The following is a 24,732-nucleotide window of genomic DNA, read 5'->3' on the forward strand; positions in this document are numbered from 1 at the left end:
TTTACTATATATTCCATTAGGCTGGGTCCCACCAGACTCAACAGAATTTCAAGCCATAGTGATCTCACAGCTTGGCACAGCTCAGTTTGTGTGTGTACTCCAGTAATGCCCCACAAAGGATCCATGTACTAATTAGCCTCACAGTCACGATTGCAACCAGGTGTTCTTTTCACAAGTCCAGGGATCCTCCAAAAAATATATGTAGATAAAGCACTGTGCAACATAGTCCAGCTTTGGGCAACATAGTCCAGCTTCACCTCCTGAAGGGCAGGGTCACACTAATCACATGTGACAAGCTGAGAGAGGGCAGAGCAGAGGGAGTCTGAATGAACAGTGTTGGGTCCCATTTGGTGATGTTTGCCAGATATTTAAGGCTGATGAAGTAAAAATAAATAATTGCAAATTGGACAAAGGTGCAGCTCAGTTGTGGGAGTGAAGTTGAACTGTATTCAGTGTAGTGGCTCACCATGACTTTTAAAAGAGTCAGCACTGAGCGGGACTGAGCACACTAGGCACTACCATTTATCTTATTCAGATGAGTTACACTAACTTATCCTTGTGGTAGGCTTCTATTAGCATCTCAGCCTTCAGGCTTAGGGGGAAACACCATGACCATGAAGGCAGTTTTCCTAGTTGTACCCAGGGATGACCACTGTCCTGACACAGGGGTAGTACCCACAAAGGTAACGCATAGTTAACATCCCACTTAGCTGCTGGAGTGGAGAGATCTTGGCTTTATGCCCACCTTAAGGATTTGGAATTGGTTTGGCTGATTTGGCTTGGACCACAGAAAATTTAAATTTAAAAAAAAAAAATCTCAGCCTTCACGCTAAGATCAGACATTTTTGGCACCAAGGAGAAAATGTCAGGTTTGGCTCTGGCCCTCCTGGTGCTGCCCTGGTATTGCAGTGCCTCTAGGCCCACTGCCAGTTCTCTGTGAAGGGAATACCTGCTCATTTTTTTAAGGGCCCCACATAGAAAGAAAAAATTGCATCAGTAAGTTTGTCCAATACAGACCATGTGTTTTAGAGTCATGCTCAGTATTGGCTGCATTTAACCAGCTTCAGTTTCCAATACTGTGCACATGCTGCTCTTGGCAGTAGTTTAATGATAGACAATATATTTAATGAGGTTTCCTTGTATGCAAATATAAAACAAGGAGCTTGTTTCCCTCATGATGACTGTGGGGAAAATCCTGTTTTATATTTGAGTAAATATGGTATTTTCTTTCCTAAACAGTGGAGAAAAGGGAGAAAGACTTTTGCTCCAAGTGTTTGAAAATATTTCTAAAGATAAATTTTGTGTATCATGACCTCTAATACCGAACACTAAAATACAAATATGTATATTTTAAAAACTGTTTGCAGGTTTGCTTAGTAAAAGACATTAGAAGTGGTAATTAATATACACAGGCAATATGTTATAGATGCCTTTGAGAGAATGCTGGAGGTGAAGGGTCCCTGTAGCAAGCTGCATGTCTCAGGCTATCTGGCACCCTCTGGCACCTTGCCCCAGTCTGCTTGCCACTCTGGCCCTTGTCTTCTATGCCTTGATGTTTCAGGCAACTGTCCTTGATAAACCAGGTTGCTGGTCTGGAATCCCTATCCCACCCAAAAAGTCTCTCTATTCCTTTCTCTCCATCCTCTCTGGGCAGGGTAACAGGTCTCAAAGAGGCTGTGGGCTGCAAAGAGGCTATGGGCCTGATCACCATCTTTCTTACAGTCTTCTGGGCTCTCAGCCCCTTTGCACAATCCTCAACCTGGATACAACCCCACAGAGTTCAGACTACTCTCCAACACAGTTTGCAATCCTCAGCAGTCAAATAGACAAAGCTACAGCGCTTTTCCCAGGTGCCCTCAGTGACCTCCCTCCACCTCTTCAGCCATGCCCATCCATTACAGCTTTAAAATAGTAAGATGGACAAAACATTCAACATAAAGCATTTATCCTCAATATCAAACTTTCTGCAGGGTTTCTTCCACGCCAAGCTCCAGAGAGCTCCTCCTCTGAGCTTGGCCATCAGTAGGTGTGGGCTTACAAGGCCCTTGGCCCCTCATCTTCTGGCCACCTGACCTAATAAACGTTAACATCAGTAGCTTGCTGATAGATTGTCAGTAGAGTGTCCCAGAACTTCTCATGTTTCTTATTAGCATAGACTTTAGGCCACCTGTGATCATTTTAAAATTATAGGTCTTTTGATTACTACCTGCTGTTTCTTGGGTCTGTGTGTCTTGGCTACACTCCTTGTACCTGGGGTACAGCAGCAGCTGGGGACCCTAGGGTCTCTGGGGTCCCCAGCAACTACTATAGCATCCCTGAGCCTGTATGTAGATTTACTGAGCCCTGGAGCCTAGCAGTGGCTCCTACAGAGCTCTGAAGCCTGCCCCTGACTCTGTGGACTAGAGTGGGGGTCTTTGGCTCTTCATCTCTCTTCGGCCCTCTGCTCCTCAGTAATGGGGTAAAGACCTTGTACAGTCCCTCAAATTGAAACTTTCAAATTGCAGGCAAAAAGAAAACATGCAGAAAGCTGAAACATGAAATCATAGGGTGTTTATAGATGTGATCCAGGAGGCAGGGGTGGATGCCTTAATTACCAAACCACACTAATTAACAGCGCCTGAGCATCCCATGTATCAGCATCCCCATGCAGAAAAATGGTGGCAGGGTGCTTTGAACTAAAGCTCATTCAATCAGTTTTAATTTAAAGTGCCCTGCCACAGACTTGATTAATCAAGTCTCTTCTGACACACTGGATTTACAGCCTCACTGCATGTCTATAGGAGCCCATAGAAAAGTAGGACTGAAAGAGACCTTCAGAAATTAGTTTCATAGTTTCTAGGGTCAGAAGGGACCTGAGTAGATCATCTAGTCTGACCCCCTCCCATGACAGGAAAGAGTACTGGGGTCAAATGACCCCAGCCAGGTTTTCATCTAACCTCCTCTTAAAGACTCCCAGGGTAGGGGCCAGCACCACTTCTCTGGAAGTTGGTTCCAGATCCTAGCCGCCCTGACCATGAAGTAGTGCCTCCTGATATCTAACCTAAACCTACCCTCTGCCAGCTTGTGACCATTATTCCTGGTCACTCCTGGTAGTGCTTGGGGGAACAGGGACTTCCCCAGTGCCTGCTGATCCCCCCTGACTAGTTTTTAACAAGCCACTAGATCCCCGCTCAGCCTTCTCTTTTGGAGGCTGAACAGGTTCAGGTCCCGTAGCCTCTTCTCGTAGGGCCTGCCCTGCTGCCCCCTGACCATGCGAGTGGCCCTCCTCTGGACCCTCTCCATGTTGTCCACATCCCTCTTGAAGTGCGGCGCCCAGAACTGGATGCAGTACTCCAGCTGCAGCCTGACCAGTGCCACATAGAGGGGGAATGTCACTTCCTTGGACCTGCTCGAGATGCATCTGTGGATGCATGAGAAGGTACGGTTGGCCTTCCTGACTGCCTCCCCACACTGCCGGCCCATGTTCATCTTGGAGTCAATTATGACTCCAAGATCCTTTTCCGCCTCCGTGCTGACAAGAGGGGAGTTCCCCAACCTGTAGGTATGGTGCTGGTTGTTCCTCCCCAGGTGCATCACCTTGCACTTGTCTGTGTTGAATCCCATCCTATTCACATCCGCCCACCCCTGTAGCCTGTCTAGGTCCGATTGCAGCCTATTCCTCCCTTCCAGCATGCCCACATTCCCCCACATCTTAGTGTCATCAGCAAATTTGAACAGGGTGCTTTTTACCCCCTCATCCAAGTCACTGATGAAGATGTTGAACAGTGCGGGCCCCAGGACCGAGCCCTGTGGAACCCTGCTGCCCACGTCCTTCCAGGATGAAAATGACCCATCCACCACCACTCTCTGGGTATGGCCCTCCAGCCAGTTGGCGACCCAGTTGACTGTGTGGGTGTCGACACCACAGTCCCGCAGTTTCTTAATGAGAATGGGGTGAGAGACAATGTTGAAGGCCTTCCTAAAGTCCAGGAAGACTATGTCCACTGCTACCCCTGCGTCTAATGATCTGGTGATCTCATCGTAAAAGGCCACCAGGTTGGTCTGACAGGACCTGCCTCTAATGAACCTGCGTCGGTTGCCCCTAAGCATGACCTCCCCTGCTGGCCCCTTGTGGATATGTGCCAGAATAATTTTCTCAAACAGATTGCCAAGATCAAGGTAAGACTAACTGGCCTATAGTTTCCTGGGTCCTCCTTCTTCCCCCTTTTGAAGATAGGAACCACGTTGGCCCTCTTCCAGTCCTCTGGCACCACACCAGAGCACCATGAGTGCTCATAAAGCCATGCCGGGGTCCTCCAATGACCTCAGCCAATTCCTTGAGTACTCTAGGGTGGAGATCGTCTGGAACAGCTGACTTGAATACATCCAGTCCCTCCAGAAGTTCCCTAAACAGTTCCTCACTAACCCTTGGCCTACGTGCACCTCCCCTGGAGCCTGAGGGGGGCCCAGTGGGGGGGTGACTGTTCCGGTCCCTGCTTAGGAAAATGGAGGCAAAGAAATCATTAAACATGTTTGCTTTGTCGTCTGGTGTGACGACCAAATTTCCTAACGTGTCTTGCAGGGATCCCACATTACCCGGAACCTTCTTTTTACGCCCTATGTATTTAAAGAAGGACTTCTTATTGTCCTTAATCTGGGAAGCTAGTCCCAGTTCCATCTCTGCCTTGGTGTTCCTGACTGCCCCCCTACATCCCGAGCAGGTCCAGGGAGGTGATCCTCCCCCTCTATGCGGCACTGGTCAGGCCGCAGCTGGAGTACTGCGTCCAGTTCTGGGCGCCACACTTCAAGAGGGACGTGGACAATATGGAAAGAGTTCAGAGGAGGGCCACTCGTATGATCAGGGGTCAGCAGGGCAGGCCTTATGAGGATAGGCTACGGGACCTGAACCTGTTTAGCCTCCACAAGAGAAGGCTAAGGGGGGACCTTGTGGCCTGCTACAAACTGGTCAGGGGGGATCAGCAGGTATTGGGGGAGTCCCTGTTCCCCCGTGTGCTGCCAGGAGTGACCAGGAATAACGGTCACAAACTGGCGGAGGGTAAGTTTAGATTAGATATTAGGAGGCGCTACTTCACAGTCAGGGTGGCTAGGGCCTGGAACCAGCTTCCAGGGGAAGTGGTGCAGGCTCCTAGCCTGGGGATTTTTAAAAGGAAGTTAGATGAGCACCTTGCCGGGGTCATCTGACCCCGGTGCTCTTTCCTGCTAAGGCAGGGGGTCGGACTAGATGATCTACCTAGGTCCCTTCCGACTCTAGCTACTATGAAACTATGAAACTATCCCTGAGCAACTGCAGTATAGTCATCCCTGGTGATGGCCCTTCCTTTCCATTGGGTGTACGCCTCCCTTTTAGCTAGAAGACATTCCCGGATAGTTTTGGTGAGCCATGGGGGCTTGTGTGCCCTCCTGCTCCCTTTGATCTGCATTGGGATTACCTCCCTTTGGGCTTGGAGGATCGTCTCCTTAAGGAGTTACCACTCTCCTAGGACACCTGGCTCCCCTCCCGTCCGGGACCTCAGTGCTTCCCTGACTATTCTCCTTAGCTCATTGAAGTTTGCCCTCCTGAAATCTAGGGCTGCTGCCTTGCTGCAGGCCTTTGCCACCTTGCGCTGGATGGTGAATCCCAGCAGGCGATGATCACTGTTGCCCAGGTGGTGGAGCACCCGTAGCCCCCTTACCAGGTCATCCCCCATGGCCAGCACCAGGTCCAACAAGGCGTCTCCCCGGGTGGGGCTGAGCACCTCCTGGGTTAGATGGAGGTCCTGCATTCTGGCTAAGATCCTATGTGAGCGGTCAGTTCTGGCTGACTGCTCTTCCCAGCAGATGTCCGGGAAGTTCAGGTCCCCCATGACTACCACATTCTTAGACTTCACTACCTGCATGAGCTGACCTAAGAATTCCTGGTCAAGCTCTTCCCCTTGGTTGGGAGGTCTGTAGTAGACCCCCCCTGTTAAGTCTCTTTCCCCTCGACTGCTTTGTATTCTAACCCAAAACACTTCAGACTGCCCTTCCTCTGATTCTTTGTTAATTGATGAGGATGGGTATTCCCTCTTAATACAGAGTGCCACACCCCCACTTTTCCTTCCTAGTCCTTCCCGTACAGCCTATAGCCCTTGATATTCACTGCCCAGTCATGCGTTGAGTCCCACCATGTTTCAGTGATCCCCACAATGTCCTGGTTGGTGTCAGCTAGCAGGAAGGTGAGTTCCTCCTGCTTGTTTCCCATACTACGAGCGTTTGTGTAGAGGAATTTGAGGCCTCCTGTGGATGTTTGTACTGACCCCCTAATCACAGCATTGCCCTGGCCCCCGTTGCTTACCTATGTATACGTTTCGCTCGCTGGTCTAGGTTGAGCTGCACTTGTGGGTGTTGCTTGGTCAGGCAGTCCAATGATTCCTCCACCCTCGTCTTCCCCTTCCCCTGATGAGCCTAGTTTAAAGCCTGCCAGAGGAAGTCCACCAACCTAGAAGAAAACACACGCTTACCTTTAGGGGAAAGGTGGAGCCCATCCCATCCAAGCATGTCTCTTGTCGTGAAGTGCCGGTCATGGTTGAAGAAGCCAAAACCCACCTCGAGACACCATTCCTGAAGCCGCCAGTTGGTCTTCGTGATGCACATTTCATGCCATCTTCCATGTCCACTCACTGGTAGGATAGAAGAGAAAACCACCTGTGCACCTATCTCCTTTAGCACGCACCCCAGAGCATGGTAGTCCTCCATCAGGTGATCAGGGCTTCTCCTGGCCACATCATTAGTACCCACATGGACTAGGACCATAGGGGAGTAATCGGTGGGCTGGATCACAATTTGGAGCATCCCTTTCACGTCCTGAATCTTCACTCCAGGTAGGCAGTAGGCCTTGCATGCTGAGGGGTCCTGGAGACAGATGGGGCCCTCTGTACCTCTTAGGATGGAGTCGCGTATGACGATCACGCAATGCTTTCTCCTCCTGGCCTGCTTATCTCCGTCAGCCTGCACGGGACGTGGAGAGCGTGGAGTTGCCTCCTTCCCGGTGTCCTCCTCTCCTTCCTTCTCCTCCAGGGATGCGAGGGCCTCATACCTGTTCTCCAGCCGGATGGGAGGAACTGGTACTACTGTGTTACAAGCAGCCCTGGTTCAGGAGGTGACCGTCTGCCACTTAGCAGTGGAGGGCACTTCTTGAGGTGCATCTTCCTTGGGTGTACGATCCTGCAGGGAAAGAAAATAGCTGTCAATTTCTTCCTCTGCCTCCCTGATTCCCCTCAGCCTGCTAACCTCCTCCTGGAGCTCCCTCACCTGCACCTCCAGGGCTCTAAGGCTGGCTCTTGCAGGACAGGTGTGAGGGTCCCCAGTCCCTGCCCCCCCAGGCCTTGTTGGGCAACTCCTGCAGGCTGGGGGTTGCGGGATGACAGCCCCCTCGTGGGCTCTGTCTGGGTGGAAGCCTTAGACAAGCCCCGGGAAGGCTGCGACCCCCAGGCAGGAGCCCTGGCAGCATTCTGTGTCGACAACATCGTAGGAGTTGCTGCCTGTTTCTGGCTGAGTGCGGTGAATTATCTAGTTCACCACAGGATCTTCCTTATGCAAACCATCCCATACAAATCCATTGTCTAACTTATTAGCAAAACTACATAGTCAACCCTGATACAAACACTCACAGTAGCTCTCTATTCCAGCATCCAAATAATTAATAAATACGTTGAACAGCACTGAGCCCCTGTGGGACTCCACTTGAAATTTCCTGTCATTCTGACATGGATCCATTTAAAATTGCTTGCGGCCATTGAGCCAGTTGTCTATCTGTCTTATAGTAGTCTTGTCTAGCCCACATTTCTCCAATTTGTTTATAAGGCTGTCATGTGGGACTTTCTGAAAAGCCTTGCTGAAATCCAGATATGCTATATTCACTACATCTACTCAAGTAGATACAAATAAAATACAATTACACAAGTTTTCTACACTCTACTGAACTTTTTAAAGTGAAATAGGCAAAAGTCAATAGCCTGTAGCAACAGGAGAAAAAGCAAAAATATGTAGTAGTGTGTAAAAGTAAAAAATATATATAAAAAGGGGGAAGAGGTTATCAACATGGAACAGAAAGGTAACATCAAAGCACAATGCCCATGGAAAGGTGAGAATGTGTATATGTCCAGTGGAAGTAAAAAGCATCAAATATTAATATAATTTTACTGAGATAAACACTTTGAACCTTAATTCTTAGCCACTTAATGATTCTCATATTCCATATGTGAAAACAGGAAAATGGGCAAGTTTGCCAGTGAGTGTTTGTATTGCCTATAGCAGAAAAAAAAAATTGGCCTAAACAGCCCAGGATTTATTTTCCAAACTTGCATTTCTTTATTGTTAAAGACTGTCAGAGACCAGAAAACTGACTTTATTGTCCTGACTTTATTACTTTTCAAAGCACTCCTGTAAGTTACATAGCATTCTTACCCATAACTTACTCTCTTCTTATTTCTGGTTTTCATTTTGGTTTTGCTTTCATTATTCTATTTGTTGTTTTGGTCATTGCTTACAGCAAACCTGGCTTTAGAGTTAGACTGTAGCTTTAGTAGCTGAACTGGGAATACCAAGGCAGACAGACACTGAGCACAGAATCAAACAGGTTGGAAAGGACCTCAAATGCATGATTCACTGTTTTTAACCATCCCAGACAGATACCAATACAACCCCTTCTTTTGGAAACTATCAACAAAGGAGAGGCTAAAACTTTCCTAAGCCATTTTTTCCATTGTCCTATTGCTCTTACATTCAGGAAGCTTATATTGAAATTTACTATAAACTGTTTGCATAAAACGTTTCTGTTGATGCAACTGAAAATTGCTGCTGCTTTTTTTTGCGACAGCATCACATGCTGAGTTTGTGATCCACCATAACTTCCAGATCCTTGTCAGCCACAGTACTGCTGAAATAATCATTTTCTCACCTTGAAATTTGAATCCTATTTTGCAAAGTGTTTGCAAGCCTTCCTTGTTTTGTAACATTTGCCCTTGGATCCACTATATTAACCAAAAACAGTCAAACATTGGACCCCAAACAGACACCCGCCCATGGAGGCTTATTTGAGACTGCCTGCCAGTGCATTAATGCACTGTAGATACTGTGCATTACGTTTAGTACCTGTAATAACAGGTACTAACTGAATGTGCAGTAACCAGCGATACTGCGCAGTAGCACTGGCATGCCTTTTTAGTGATACTAATGTACAGTACACTAATTCTACTGCACATTAGTGTAATAGCATGACTTTTGCCATGATGCACTAATGTGTGGTAGGATTAGTCTACTGCGCATTCAGCATCTCATGTAGATGTGCCCAAGGTGTCATCAATCCACCAATAGTGACTCTTTTGTTTTCACACATTCTCTAAGTTATTTACAATAATGACACATAGGACCGTGACAAAAGCCTTATTAAAACCTGGGTATAATTAATCTAATATATTCCCTATATCCATCAAGCACCTACCAAACCAACTTGATTTCCTTCTTTGACAGGGTATGATTTATTCTCAACTATACTATAATAACTGCTAGTGATTGACCATTCATACTCTGCCTATTTACAAACTGACTGTTTTATAATTTGCTCTAGTAATTTTACAGGTATTGAAGTCAGGTATGGAGCCTACCTGGCAGCCAGAGCACGGCTGTGGCCGGGCAGGCTCTGATTTCAGGTGGCACATGTTGCAGCCACATGCACCACACTGCTTTTTTCTGGTGTGGGTTATTTTGACACCAAGATCTCCCAGTGTCAAAAAAACCCTGCTGTGCTGCAAATTAGCAGTGCAGAGAATGCCTGCATGTGCAGTGCATGTGGTTTGCAGCACCACAGACAGGTCTGTGAGTCCACAAAACTGAACATGCCTGCTCATCTGGACATGCCCGATGAGATTTCTTTTGATCTAATCCTCCAGTTTGTCAATGTTTCTCTGAATCCTAGCCCTATCCTCCAGCACATGCACTACCCCCCACAAGCTTGGTGTCATCTGCAAACTTGCTGAGGGTGTACTGTATGCCATCTTCTAGGTCACTGATGAAGATATGGAACAAAACCAGCCCTAGGACCAACCCCTGGTACACTCCACTTGATACCAGCTGCCACCTAGACATTGGACCATTGACAACTACCCTCTGAACCCAATGATCCAGCCACTTTTCTATTCATCTTACAGTCCGTTCATCAAACCCATACTTCCTTAACTTGCTTGTGAGAATGTTGTGGGAGACCATATCACAAGCCTTGCTAAAGTCAGGGTATATCACATCCACTAGTCTCCTGACATCCGCAAAACCAGTCATGTCATTACAGAAGGCAATCAGGTTGGTCAGGCATGACTTGCCATTGGTGAATCCATACAGACTGGTCCCAAACAGGGATCCTGGTTTTCTCTGTTTAAAAATCACAAATTCTCATATAAAAATAGTGAATTCTTTGATTTAAACCCCCAAAATCTGCATTTTTCCATGCTTAAAATGAAACACCACTAATATATATATATAAATTGAACACAATTCTTTTTCATATATTTACCATTTTAAAGCAATTTGGAAGCCTACCACTGCCCTAACCACTGTAATAAAAAAATCTAAATACCTATACATTTTGGCATTTGATTTGGGGGGGTTTATCATGGAAAAACAGAGTCCTCCCTCCCCCCGACCACTTTGCTCACCAGGACACAGGTCCAGCTGCGGCTGTCCCCCCTACCCCCTCTGCTTTGTGGCACTGAGCATCCCTGATATGTTGGTGCCCTATCCATGCCTCACTCACAAGCCAAAGCCCCTCAGCTTTGCTGGTCCCCCTCACTCTCCACCCAAAACCCCCGGCCACCCCCAGCTGTGCTGGAGAGGCTCCCAGATGCCAAAGCTAGGGGGCCATGGACCTGGCTTTGCATTCCTCAGCCCCCCGCAGCAGTGCCTGAGCCCTGGCTGCCACCCATGGGATGTGGCAACTGCTGTGGCAGAGAGGAGTGCAGAATCTGGCTCCCCCCCGCCCCATGGGCAGCACAGCCAAAGTGGAGCCTGTGGGGAGGGGGGTGGATGTGACTACCCACTGTGAGTTCAGGCTCCCCACCCTACTGCCCTCCCCCCAGCGCCTCTGCAGCCCAGCAGGTGAGACTCAGCCCAGCATGACAGAGCAGGCATAGTTCCAAGACTAAGCAAGGACTTCCAGTTTTCCCTGCTTGTTTCCCATGCTCAAGGCATTCATGTACAGAAACGTGGAGGTAACTAACTGATTGCTCTACTTTCTCAGGAAGAATAAAAATACCTCACCTGTTGCCCCTTCCTTTTTGCGCTTCCTCACTTATCTCACCCACTTCCTCACTTACCTCAGGGCTTTGATCTCCATTCCTCATTAAACCTAGTTGAAAGCTCTCCTCACTAAGTAAGCAAGCCTGTCTACAAAGATGCACTTCCCGCTCTTTATCAGGGGATCACAGCTCTTCCTAGCAATCCTTCTTGGAACAGCATCCCATGGTCAAAGAATCTAAAGTCCTGCTGTTGACACCATCTGTGCAGCCATGCATTGATCTGCAGGATGTGTCCACTCCTGCCCTGTCCATGACTGGAAAGATTGAGGAGAACACTACCTGAACCTACCTCCCATTCACCCTTGCACCTACAGCCCAGTAGTCACTTTTGATCTGCTCAGGGTCTCCCCTGGCAGTATCATTGGTGCCCATATGGATGAGCAACATAGGGTAGTAGTCAGGGGGGCAGATGAGTCTCAGTAATCCTTCCATGACATCTAGGATCCAGGCTCTGGACAAGTAGCAGACCTCTTGAAACAACAGGTTAAGGTATGGACACATTTAAACATATACTGTTATTTGGCTTCTTGCTTAATGCTTTCTATCCATTTCTACACAGATAAAGCTCACCAAAAACATGCATCTCTCATAATTTAGGATTATACTAGCTCTGCAATTTGCACCTGCCATTGTTGTTTTTCAGTTACTGCATGAATATATGCTACAGCCCACATACTGCACTGTAGGCAGTGCATAAATCTATCAGCATGAGTAGTATACTGTTCTGTTCTTAGATTCTGCTGGAAATCAGCTTCAATATACTTAATGATGAGAACTTGTCAGAGCAATTTTTGTCTAAAAATGAGTTGTCCCTTGCTTGGTAGGATAACTCCAAAGACAGGATGAAATGGGCCAGTAAAATTCTCTGCGTTATCTTGCAAGTTTTGGTGAAGAGTGGTATTGTGTAATAGTTGGCTGCACTTTTGTTTGTTTCCCATGTCTGAGGAGGGCAATGACTATTGTCTTATACAAATGTTTAGAACTTCCTCATTAAATGTACACCAGTGAACAACTCTGCCAACCATGCGCGTGGGATACCTTGAGTATCCTCTTCTAAATATATACTATGCCCTTTTAAATATAATTTTCAAAAAGTATTTAACCTTAATCAGGAAGCTGATGATATAGATCGGGGTGGGAAAAAAATACAGCCTGTGGGCTGGATCCAGCCTGCCAGGCCACTCTATGCAGCCCACAGGGCCCCTAAAAAATTTAGAAAATATATATCTGCTCCTGGTTGCCTATCAAAGATGACAAGAGCCAGCGGCAGTAGGACCCAGGGCAAGCTGTCAGCAGGATGCAGCAGCCCAGCCCTGCCCTACTCCTAGCCATTTTCCTGCCTTTCTGCCTCTACACTGCTGCAGCACCACGTGGCTCCCAGCTGCATTGCCAGCCTGGGAAACACGGGGCCATGCAGGCCTGTGAGGAGGGGGTGTGGGGAGGGAGTATGTGTATAGGGTGTGTCCCATACACACACCCCACCATAGACATGTACCCACACACCCCCTCGCACTGCCAAACATGCAGATCCCCACACCCACATCCCCCCACACACCCCAGACATGCTCTCCCCCCAGACAGTCCTTCACAAAACCCATACCCACCCACACCCCACATCCATGCACATACCTCCCCCCACAAACCTATTTCCACCCCAAAAAATATCTGAGTAAGACTTCATATATCACCTCTATGTACACTACACAAACACATGTAAACCAGGACAAACATTTTTTTTTAAATCAAATTAATGAGTGTTTTAGCTATTCACTTTTTAGAATATAATTTGATATTTGGTGGTTCTGAGATGACAGAACCCCTTGCTAAAAGGAGTACTTCCAGGGGTAAGGGGAGGAACTTCTTATGGCAAAGGTTAGGGGATGGGACTTAAAATCACAAGATGGCAACTGGGGGGCAGGGCTCCTGTCAAGGGGCGGGGCTACTCATGTGGCCTTCAACAGCTTGCCAAAACTCAGTAAGCAGCCCTCTGCCCAAAATAATTGCCTGCCCCTGATATAGATAGTTTTCCTTTTTCACTGTTACTGATGTCCTTGGTTCAGAGCTTTTACTGGGACCTAGTTAACACTAAGAGTGTATCTACACAACTCTGCATAGCACTTCATTGCGATAACCAAACAAGCTCAGGTACAGGAAGCAGCATAGCCACATTAGTGCAGCACTCTGCCCTGACAAAGACATCCTGATTTTCACCACAGTGTATTAAACCAAAAAGATCGCTTCACTAACATGGCTATACTGCTCCCTTTGTGCCATTTAGATATAGCCTGAATCTCAAAACAATGGCCATATTCTTCTCCCCTGGGAGGTGCAGAATGATCTGTGCATCTGAAGTGAATGGGATTTTGTAATCTATGAAGACAGTGAGAGTTAATAACAAACTTCATGGAAACTAAGGGCCTTGAAAGAAGCTCTATGTATCTGGTATCTTTGAGCCATAGGCTTCTGATGGCTTGTCCGGCCTTCACCCATACAGTACAGTTGCAAGAACTGTGCTAGCATTTGATTCCCACAACCATGACAGTCAGAAGGGAATTAAATTATGCTCGGTACCAGGATTTTGGGGGAGAATATTGTCCTGTAGAGTGATTGTTCCTGTCTCTTCCCTCCTAGAAATCTTTCAGTGTCCCTATACCATGGAGATGGTATAAAGGTGGCTTGTCTAAATGTTAAATAAAGAGGGGGCTTTCATCCCATGTCTTTGCTGTACTCAGCATTAGAAAGCGTAGGCCCCATTTAGGCATTCTTCAGGTATACTCTCTTCCAATTCTTTCCCTATAGGGTATAATAAGCTGTTCACCTGTGACTATGCATTGATAGGGCATATCTACATGATACACTTAACTGCTCAGTAGCAAAGTTTCCTGAGCAGTAAGTGTGCACGTCTACACGTGAGCATGTTTACTGCTCAGTAAAAATGCTTACGTGTGAGCAGATTTGCTACCTGCAAATGCAGCACATTTACTTGCAATTAGTTACTTTGCATGTATAGACATGACCTGGGAGCAAGTTTGTTCCTGGGTCAGCCCTGCTACTATGGGACAGCCTTTCCTGCCCCAGGGCTGGGCTGCTTCTGTGGCAACCCCTGCCTCAGGCCTTTAAAAGCCTGCAGGCACTTAGAGCCCTGGGGCACACCAACAGGAAGCCTGAGGCCACTCCAGCCCCTGTGTCCCCTTGGGCAGGCGGCAGGCCACCTGCCCTAGCCTGCCTGCACCCCAGTGCCACTGCCTGCCACCACACTGCTGGTTGGCTGCCAGGCCCATGCCATCCAGGCCTGCAGACTGCTTCAAGCTGCTGCAGGCTCCAGCCAGGCCTGCCAGCCCCCAGACCCAGCTGCAGGCAGCATCTGGCTGCCAAGACCAGCTCCACCTGCCTGAAGCCCACCCCAGCAGCATGCCCTGAGGTCATAGATGCTGCGGGGCATTGCTTCTGCCGTGCAGCTCCCAGTTCCAAACTGGGACCCTGGGCTGAGTACTACAGGGATCTATCCAAGCCTGGCAGCACAGGGACAGCCACACAGGGCCCAGAACATGCATGTGGGACCCACGATGGTATCCTTGTCCATGGCTGTATGCCTGTGCCTGCCACCCAGGGCCTCAACAAGTCCATGGAGGAGACTGGTGACTTCATGGCACTGTGAGGCAAGGTGGAGGTGCAGTGTGAGTTCAAGCGGGGCAGGTGCTCCAATGCCCATATCTATGAGGATCTGTCCACCTGGATGTGGGGGTGAAGGTACAACCAGTCAATGCGGCAGTACCACATGAAGGTCAAGACCTCGGAGGCAAAGTGGGTTTCATCACCGACCACAATCATCAGTCAAGGAGTGCCCATAGGGCCATGCCCTTTATGCAGCCACTGATGGACATTCTTGCACCCTGGGACCCAGGCCACAGCCATGATATCTATAGCAGTATAAGCAGACTGCCAGAGCCCCTGCCCAAGCCTGGCACCCTCAGTAACACATCATTGGGAGAGGGAGTCTCAGGCTTTCAGCTGCCCATCCCACCAAGCTCCCCAGCAGCACCCTCCACCAGCAGTAGGGGGAGCCTAGGCCAGTGCCTGCCCCAACAAATCTGACACCCCAGCCCCCACCATGAGATGAGGCTGGCCCCGACACTACTGGCTGCCAGCAGTGCCAGTTTTTCTTGAAGGGGGCCCCCAGCTGGACAAGGTGCCGTGTTTATTGATTACATGAGTTAGACATAGAGGTTCAGGCACACCATTCATACAAACACACACAAATCATCACACACATCTTTACACACAGGCATACACATACACAAAACAATCATTTCATCTACACACACACCAGATACAGTTACCAGCAATAGTTGCTCAATATCAGCCCAGGGTGGCCAGCCCAGGCTTATTGAGTAGATGATGATGATAGCAGATCTAAAGATAACAGCTGGAGCAGGGTGAACAGATGCATCTTTGCTCCAATGAAACAGCAGTAGCGAAAGAGAGTCACCCAAGTTGGCATTTTCAAAGTGTTCTTTTATAGGGCTTGGCATCCTTTGTTTCAGTGCTTTGGGGTTTTTCCATACCCAGCTTCTGTTTTTGCAGTTGTCCTTCTTTTGTCTTCAGTTTATCTTAGCCTTGGAGTGTTTTTGTTGCCTGTCTGGCAGAATTTCTTCTTCTGTTATCTCCTTTGTGCCTTCGAGCTTCAAAGGGATTCTTCAGCCATTTGTTACTTAGTGTTTGGTAACTTACATCTGGTGCCTTGTTGCTTACATAAACAGTTGAATTGTCTTCTCCCATCTCTATGCAATTCTCTCACTATTCACCCTTTTACACACACTCATACATAAAGGCTATGCAAAGTTCATTCACTTATGTCAAGCAGAAGGATACAAAATGGAGTTTGCAAGTTGCTTACAGGACAAGACTAACATGGTTACATTTCACTATTACTACACTCTCTGATAACATCAGCTACATTAGTTCAGTTCATGCTACACCTGGAGCCACAACACTGTAGGTGACAGCTATGACCACGTACAGCCACCAGCCATGCCAGCCCCAGCCACATGGTAAGCCCTGCTCTAGGAGGAGGGCCCTCCCTGCCCCTGCCCCCACACCACAGCCAGCCTGCACTCCCCTGGTCCTGGGTTCCCCCCCCTCACATCACAGCACAAAGGGAGCCAGGAGACACCCGTGCCGCCATAGCTATGTGGGCACAGGCCTCTCATATGCCAAGGAACATGTCAATGCTGGTGGTGATGTCCTCCTGCAGCCACAGGTAGCAGCAAAGTTCAGGGCAACCTGGGCTTACCCCCTGCACCATTGTAGGTCAGGATCCCATGCCAGGTGCGCAGATGTGCCTAGGGCACCATGGCCATCAGCAACAAAGCGTAGTGGGTCAGACACCCCTCAGTCTGTGCAACCAGATTCTCATGCACTGCCTGGGGCATGTGCAGAAGGTGCATGCTCAGGGTGCAGCAACAGCACAAGGCAGAGCTGGCCTCAGGGTGCCTCCTGAAAACCCTTCCAGCCACTGTTCATTATCCCAGGTGTACTGGACAACATGCCGCCACCAGTCCTGGCTGGCCTGGTGGACACAGAGATGACAGGGAAGAAGGCCCAGGAGGGTGACAGCAGCCCCAGTGGCAGCATCCTGGAGCCTATTGTTGGTGTTCCTGCTGGAGTCCAGCCAGGTAGATGGAGTCCAGGCAGCAGGTGCATGGTGACAGCCCTGGGATGCCACACGGCAAGGAGGTAGGTGGTTGCTGCATGTTGGGGAGCCAAGAGGGGTGAAACAGCCATGGGTCAGCAAGGCAAGTACAGCAGCCAGCAGGAGTATGGGGTGCCAGGGGCAGGGGCAGGGATTGGAGTAGCCATGGCATGGGGAGGCACAGGCAGCAAGCAAAGTGCTGCCATGTGTTGTCCCTGTGCTGGGCACACTGCTCCTAGCTAGGGAAGTGGCTGGCCAGAAAGCAGCCGGCAGGACCGTGTTTTGGAGAGGACTGCTGGCTGCTGGCAACTGCAGCCAGAGCCTGGAGCTCCCCCAGTAGCTGCAGGTGCCCATTGCAGGGCCCTGGGAAGCAGAAGCAGATTGGCAACAAATCTGCTCCCACTTCTCTCCGCATGTAGATGCGTGCCCAGCGCCATTTACTCACAAGTAATTTATTTACGAGTAAACTGGTGTCACATCAAATGCACTTCTAGATGTACACATAAAGTATTTTCAAGAGTTCCAGCTGATTTCTGTTCCCCTCTGGTAAAATATGAAAATAAGGCCTTGAATCAAACCTAAATTTAAATTTAAATAGAATATCTATTGAATTGCCTTTTATTGCTGATGCTGTAACTAAATGATGGTAAAAATACACCCGTTTACAGCCAACCAATTTACAAAAGCCCTATATTATAACATGGCTTGTTATTTCAAATTGAACACAGCAAAATTAGCTAGATTAGGTTGTGACCTGATATATATTATTACAAACAAACTAAATTTGATTTACCACTTCCTAGGAAGGCAGCTGGTTGAACAATAGACTTAGGTATAACTCTGTTATAAGCAAAAACATGAGAGGTAAAATATATACGTGAAATTGTTAGTAAAAGGGCTACTACATATGACAAACAAAAGTGCTGTATCTTTAACTTGCAAATACAGGTCACGGGCCGAAATAATATGCTATCCGTTTCCTACCCTTTCCTCGTCAGTTATTTCAGCACCTTTTAATTCAACTCTTCCTCCCAACCAGCTTCTATAGAAAGAATATGGGTGCTGTTACAGGTTATCTTCAAAAGTCTTTTATATCTGTGGAATATTATGCCATCATAAAGCTTGAACAGTTTCAGAACAGTCACAGCTTAAAGTTTAATGCTCTCAGACATTACAACTGTGACTTGCCAGGCCCTGTAATGGCAAGGGAGCAGCCAGGACTATTCCTCCCCTGTGGTGGAAAGAGGAGGTGGCATGCAGTTTGGAGGTGGAGAAACTGGCATGGGGTCTCTGTCTTCCCTCCCTCCACAGACAACAGGAGCCCAGCCAGTGCAGAGAGTGGGAGGGCAGAAATCTTGAAAAACTATTTGAAATGAGGTGTGGAGGTTAGGGAGGAGGAGTAAAGAGAAAGGAATGAAAAAAAAGTATTAAAAAAATTAATGAACTAAAATTCTGCGTGTATCTCACTGAATTGGTTCTTGGAGGTCGTGGTGGGGAAGAGTTGGGTTGGCTGGGATGGGGGAGTTGTGCTGGCCCTGGGGTCTGGGGGAGTGGAGGAATAGCCAGAGCAAAAGGCTGAGAACCAACATGCTCGCTGTCCGTCACAGAACATACACCAGGGAAGAGCCGAGAACTAGCATGCTCACTGCATGTAACAGCACATACCAGGACAGAGCTGAGAACGAGGGGGTGTCTGGTCCAGGGGAACTGAAGCTCCAACAAGCTCCCTGGCACTGCCCTCTCTTGGGAAGGCTTGCGGGGCCAAGATCAGGTCAGAGGTAAGGGAGCTGTGCATGCTGGGAGAGGACTGCTGACCTCTTCCTTTAACTTGGTATAGATTTACAGATTTAAAACCCAGTGTATAATTTTTCTTTTTGCTGTACAGCTATTTGGATATGAAGGTATCCTGCTATTTATTCAGAAATAGAATTCTTACAGTCTTCAGCCAGAATTTAAAAAATAATTATTATTTATTTCCCATCATTAAATGCAACTTTACCATTAGACAGAAAGGAATTAGCAATTCCCTGTAATTTCATGCCATTTTTATTGTCAGTGGATGTCTGTGCATGTAATATTATACATCTCAATGCACATATTTGTAGAAGCATATTTGTAGAATGTTTGCCACCAGCTACATTTTTGTAATTCAGTTAAACTTGATGGTGAATGTAACAGCAGCAAGGTAAATATGTTTTTAATGAAAATAATTACTAGAAATGTGTTCCTTGTTATTCCAGTATTGTCCATCTGCTTCACTGATATTTAAAAATGCATTCATTTCTTTTGTATTTGCAACTCATATAAATTTTAAAGCAGTTTCAAGTTTAAAACAACCAGTACAATTTTAATGAAAAAACAGAATCCTCTTCCCTTGGTATTTTTTAAACAGATGATTAACTAATGTTGAAATACAAAGTAAGTCTAATGGGAAATACAGGATTTTAACCAACTTTTCCATTAGACTGGTATGGTAGCTCTCACTGCAATGATGTGTTTAGAATTCTGTAGTACCGAATTCAAGACATTTCTCTGGAACGTGATATTCTGTATCTATGTATCAATTCAGCCTGGTGCTGCAGGTAGGTAAACTTACTCAATTGAAAGTAACTTCACAACCTATGGAGACAGATCCTACTGTACTTATTTGTCACCTACATAGATTTAGGCACGCATGTACAATCCTGTTCTACCCTGCTTTAGTTCCTGATTAATCTACTTTTGTAAAATGCTGTCATCTTAACTTTGAATCTAAATTACAAAAAAGCAGCAAGGAGGGAAAGTGTCTACCCTGATTTTAAAGTGTTACAGTTTTTCAGGGATTTTAGCAGGGATAAGTGGAGTAGGATTTAGACAGCCACTGTCTTCAGTGGGTGTAGATTTGGGCACTGTTTGAAGCTGTCTGACATCTATAAATGGATGTCTTGTATCTAGGTGTTACAAACACTGCTCATGTATTACAAAAAGCCTCAGCAGAAGTCATGAGTCATGGAAAATACATAAGAGAATTTGAAGACAGTGGAGTAAGAAGGATGTTGTTTCCTTTTGTTTGTTTAAAAATATATTAGGAACAAAAGAAATATTCATAAAGATACAAACTCATAACTAAATGGAGATGAGATTTTGTTCTTAATGATGCAAACAGGCAAAACATTCGAAGACATTCTTCTTCTGTATTTGGAAAGAAGTGGAGTGACCACAGGACAAAGACGTAGTATTTTCAGTCCATTAATAAACCCCACATAATGTTAAACAGCTTCATTAAGGATACACATTCTTTAAGTCAACTGGCCTGAATAACTCTCACCCATGAGCATCAAGAGTTGGCCAAGACTTTCTTTGGCCTGCTGTTATCAATTCATAATACAACTTGGAACACTGGGGAAATGTCTACAACAGAGAAGTGTTAATGTTTTGCTCATATTCCAAAATGAGTAACAGGGAGTCCTGGTTAAATACAGGCCATTTAACCTGACACCAATGGGAAATAAAAGCTGATACAGAACTCAATTAACAAATAACTTAAGGTTGGAGAAATAAGTGCCAGTAATACCAGGAACAATAGACTTAAAGTCCTTTTTTTTTTTAAATCAGACCCAAGTTCACTTTTTGATTAGTTTATACATTTGGTAGAGGCAAGTGCATTTGTATGACTTGGTAACTTAGTACTGCATGGCATTAATTAAAAAGTTAAAAAAATATATAAATGTTAAATGTCAGTTAGCTGGTTCTTAGCCCATATCCAGAAAGCAGTTATCAGTGGAGAATAAACATCAAATGAACTTGTTTCAGCTTGGGGCCCATGGGAGTTAGTTATAAATTTGGGGGTTTGTTAATGAAACAACACGAATTCACTGATAAGTGTTATGAATGACACAAAGATTAGCAGAACAGTAAGCAGTAAAGACAGGGCAGTCATACCGGGAAACCTGGATTGCTTGGTAAATTGGGGTCATTCAAACATAATATGCTTAGTACAGCCAAATGCAAGGACATTCTTCTAAAAATAAAGAATGCAGACCATTTCTATAAAAATGAAAGACTGTATCCAAGAAAGGGGTAATTTGGGGAGTTTGTCTACTAAAACCCCTATGTGATGCTGTTGCAAAAAGAGCTAATCTGGTCTAATTTATAAATGGGGAAGTTGTATGTAAAAAATGGGAGGTTATTTTACATGTTCCAGACTATACCTTTTTAAAGGATTGATAAGAAAACTATAAAAGGATGAAAGAGAACATTCTCTTTAGTTCATCCAAAAAAAAACGAGCTAGAGAACACCAGATGCTAAAAGGAGTCTTTTATTTAGCAGAGAGAACCATTGGCTGAAAGTGGAAGCCAAATAAATTCAAATTATAAATTAAGCATAAAATTTTAACCAACCAGGGGTGTTTAATCATGAGACAAACTACCATGAAAGTGATCAATTCTTTATCTTTCCATGTCCTCAAATCAAAACTGGAAGCTTTTCAGAAAAAAACACCCCAGTCAAGCACCCTAAATCAAGAGATAGCTGGAAGAAACGAAATGGGCAATGATTACCAGGAGATCATACTAGATAATCCAATAGCCCTTTCTTGGTTTAATAGCTATAAATCTATGAACACATACAAATATTGCACTTGATTAATCTACTTTTTGGATATTTAACCATCTCTAATTGGACCCAGCTATTCAAGGCCTCTTAGCATATATTTTCTTTTAAGGATAATGCTAAGAAAACCAATACTGCTCAGCAACCAGCCACTGCTATTGCCACATAGTGTGATTTACACATCACAGATGTCATCAACTGGATCTTGCTACTCTACAGCATTATTTTTCCATTTTTGTTACTGGAATTCTTTTAGAGAATCCACATATTACTCTGCAGCATTATGTACCAACAGGATGGCCACTCTTTTTCATGAACAGAAAACAGTATTTTTATAATATTTCAAAGAAACTAGAAGCAGCTAGTGAGATTGTCAGGGAAGAGCAGGACCAGATGAGCCAAACCTAGTTCCACTCCTTCACTAAGTCCAAGCAAATTTTTTACTTTCACATGATAGGAGGGATAAACAAGAATTAAAAATGAAGGTTGTATTTTAAAGGGAATTTGGGCAAATGTGTGGCACAGATCTCCAAATAATCAGTAGTGACAGCAACAAACACTAAAAGTATGAGCCAGGCATCCATGAAGTTGTCTTAAAAAGTGTTAGCCTGTTGATGCCTGTCTTTTGATTTTTGAACCTTTGGGGTTACATGTCACACTTTTGCCCCTTTCTTCCCAACAAGGACGAGAAAATTACTTTTCTTTAAAATGAAACCAGGTTTTCATGTAAGCTCCTGTTTCCAAGTGCTTGAAGTAAAACATCAATTATCACAAAACTTGCAAAAAAATCATATGACAACTATGAAATGCAACAGAATGAACACTCAAGCATTTCAAAACAAGACTGTCCTTAGATGTTCAAGGTCTCAAAGTTGTCAGATGACAAGTGTGGTATGAAATAAAACAAAAACAGCTTCGTATTCTTTATTGAGTGCAGGAAGGACAGGAATGATCTGATATCAAATCTCCAAGAACAGCTGTTGTGTGCCAATGATGTCATGAATGTAGGACTTTTTAAATAGTAACTTTTTAGCCATGAATACTGCAATTTTTGGTTATTAGTTGTATGTTAGACATTGATAGGTTGGGAATGGAGGTACAGCTTTAGACAAAAAGGATGGGCACCAATTCTTTGTAGCTTTTATGTCTGCTAAAAGCCTTAAACAGTGGGTCCCAAACTCAGGAGACTGAAAGCACTTCTCAGTAGACTCGAGACATCTCAGAAAATGTCAGCTCGCTGCAGAGCAATTTTTATGTTGCAAAGAAAACTTAGAAAGACCACAACAGGTCAGAATGTCTGGGTTTATCTCAGGAATCATATGTAGGTGTTTGCACACCCGTCACTGCTAATATTGCACATGATACTCTGTCACAAGCCCTACTATGGTCTGGGGGGCAGGGTTTGTGGGTTGTCATGCATGTTTTCTTGATATGGCATGCATAGTGTCTGCATATAGGTCCTCTGCGAGTCCTCACTGTCAAGGATTATAATTCTCATGGGTCAAGTAAAGAGTTGTAAATGAGCCCACTGATGGCTAAGGAGGCCAATCCTAGAGCTGCAGATTCTCTGGCAAATTCCATAGGTGGTGGTTAAAGGGAAGGTTGGACCATGAATTTCTCAGGTCTTGTTTCCTTTCCTTCCATTCCTGTCATTTTTCTGCCTCCAGGATGAGAAAGTTTTCCTCAATATAAGATACACCTTCACTCACAAGGCATTGCCATGTAGCCCTGTCCCAGGCTAGTTTTTCCCAGTTTGTGCTGTCTGTGCCACATCTTAATATTCACTTTGTGAGTGTCCTTGAAGCATTTCCTTTGGCCCCTGCATGTCCTTTCTCCTTGGCTGAGTTGGGAGTATATCAGTTGTTTTTGCAAATGTGCATTAAGTATGCACACAATACCCTGTCCACTGCAGCTGATGCTGAATAATCAATGCTCCCGTACTGGTGGTATTAGCATCAGCGAGGACCCTCCCACTTTATGCCAAAGATCTTCCAGAGGTAGTGCTGGTGATGGCATTCCAGGCTTTTCAGGCAGTGCCTGTAGGTCACCCAAACTTCACAGCCTTTGGAGGCCTAGATACATGCAACAAGGCTACTCCAATACACAATAATTACAGCACATTGGAGCAGACTCGATTAATCAAGTCTGCTGGAGTGTGGTAATTACCGTGCTCCAGAAGACTCCAGTGTCACATGTATCAGTGTCCATGCACTAAAAAAATGGTGGCAGGCACACTTTAACTAAAGCTCATTCAGCAAGCTTTAGTTAGAGCGCCCCCAGCACCATTTTTCAGCATGGGGATGCTGATACACATGATGCTCCAGGTGCTTTAATTAGAGCATCTCTCACTCTAATTAAGGTGCACCCCCACCCCACTCCCCTGTGGGCGTTTATACACGTGCTTCAGAAGACTTGGGATTACTATATAAAAATCCTATATAGTAGGAGCTTTGTTCAAGTCCTTGATGTTGTGATTTCATAGACATTACATAGATTTATTGACATTAGGGCTGGAAGGGACCTCAGAAGATCTTGTAGTCCAGCCCCCTGCCCCAGGGGCAGGAAGTCAGCAGGGATCATAGGATCCCAACAGGATAAACATCCACATTTCTCTTGAAAGCATTCAAAGTAGGTGCTTGAACCACCTCCAGCAGCAGTCTATTCCAGACCTTGGGGGCTCGGACAGTAAAGATGTTCTTCCTTATGTCCAGCCTGAAACAGTCATGGAGGAGCTTGTGATCATTGAACACACAATGATTCAGACTTCCAGCGGCAGAGCTGGCACATCAGGTTCCATAATGGATATCCTTGTTGATGTTGGTCTTCTCTGAGACATGGTCACCAAGGTATACAGAGTGTTCAATGTACTGTAGCTCCTGTCCATTAATGAAGATCTTTGCTGGGGGAGTTGATTGGCCCAGAGCAGGCTGGTGAAACACCTTTGTTTTTCTGATGTTAAGGGTCAGTCCCAAGCACTGACACACTAGAGAGAAGCAGTTGAGTGCCATTTGTAGTTCCTCCTCTGTATATGCAATGACAGCGCAGTCGTCAGCATACTGAAGTTCTACAATCAAGGCCAAAGTAACTTTGGTTTTGGCATGGAAGTGGGAGAGATTGGAGAGGTTCCAAACCATCCTGTACTC

The 24,732-nt window shown here is 45.9% G+C and overlaps 1 pseudogene; it reads right to left on the bottom strand.

The window, feature by feature from the left end:
• Positions 1–6,423: 6,423 nt before the first annotated feature.
• LOC149872846 (uncharacterized) lies at positions 6,424–7,484 on the bottom strand (annotated as a pseudogene).
• Between the last annotated feature and the right edge of the window lie 17,248 nt (positions 7,485–24,732).

The sequence above is a fragment of the Crocodylus siamensis genome, chromosome 1, assembly GCF_052110815.1.
Source record: "Crocodylus siamensis isolate JL-2025a chromosome 1, ASM5211081v1, whole genome shotgun sequence".
Lineage (NCBI taxonomy): Eukaryota > Metazoa > Chordata > Crocodylia > Crocodylidae > Crocodylus > Crocodylus siamensis.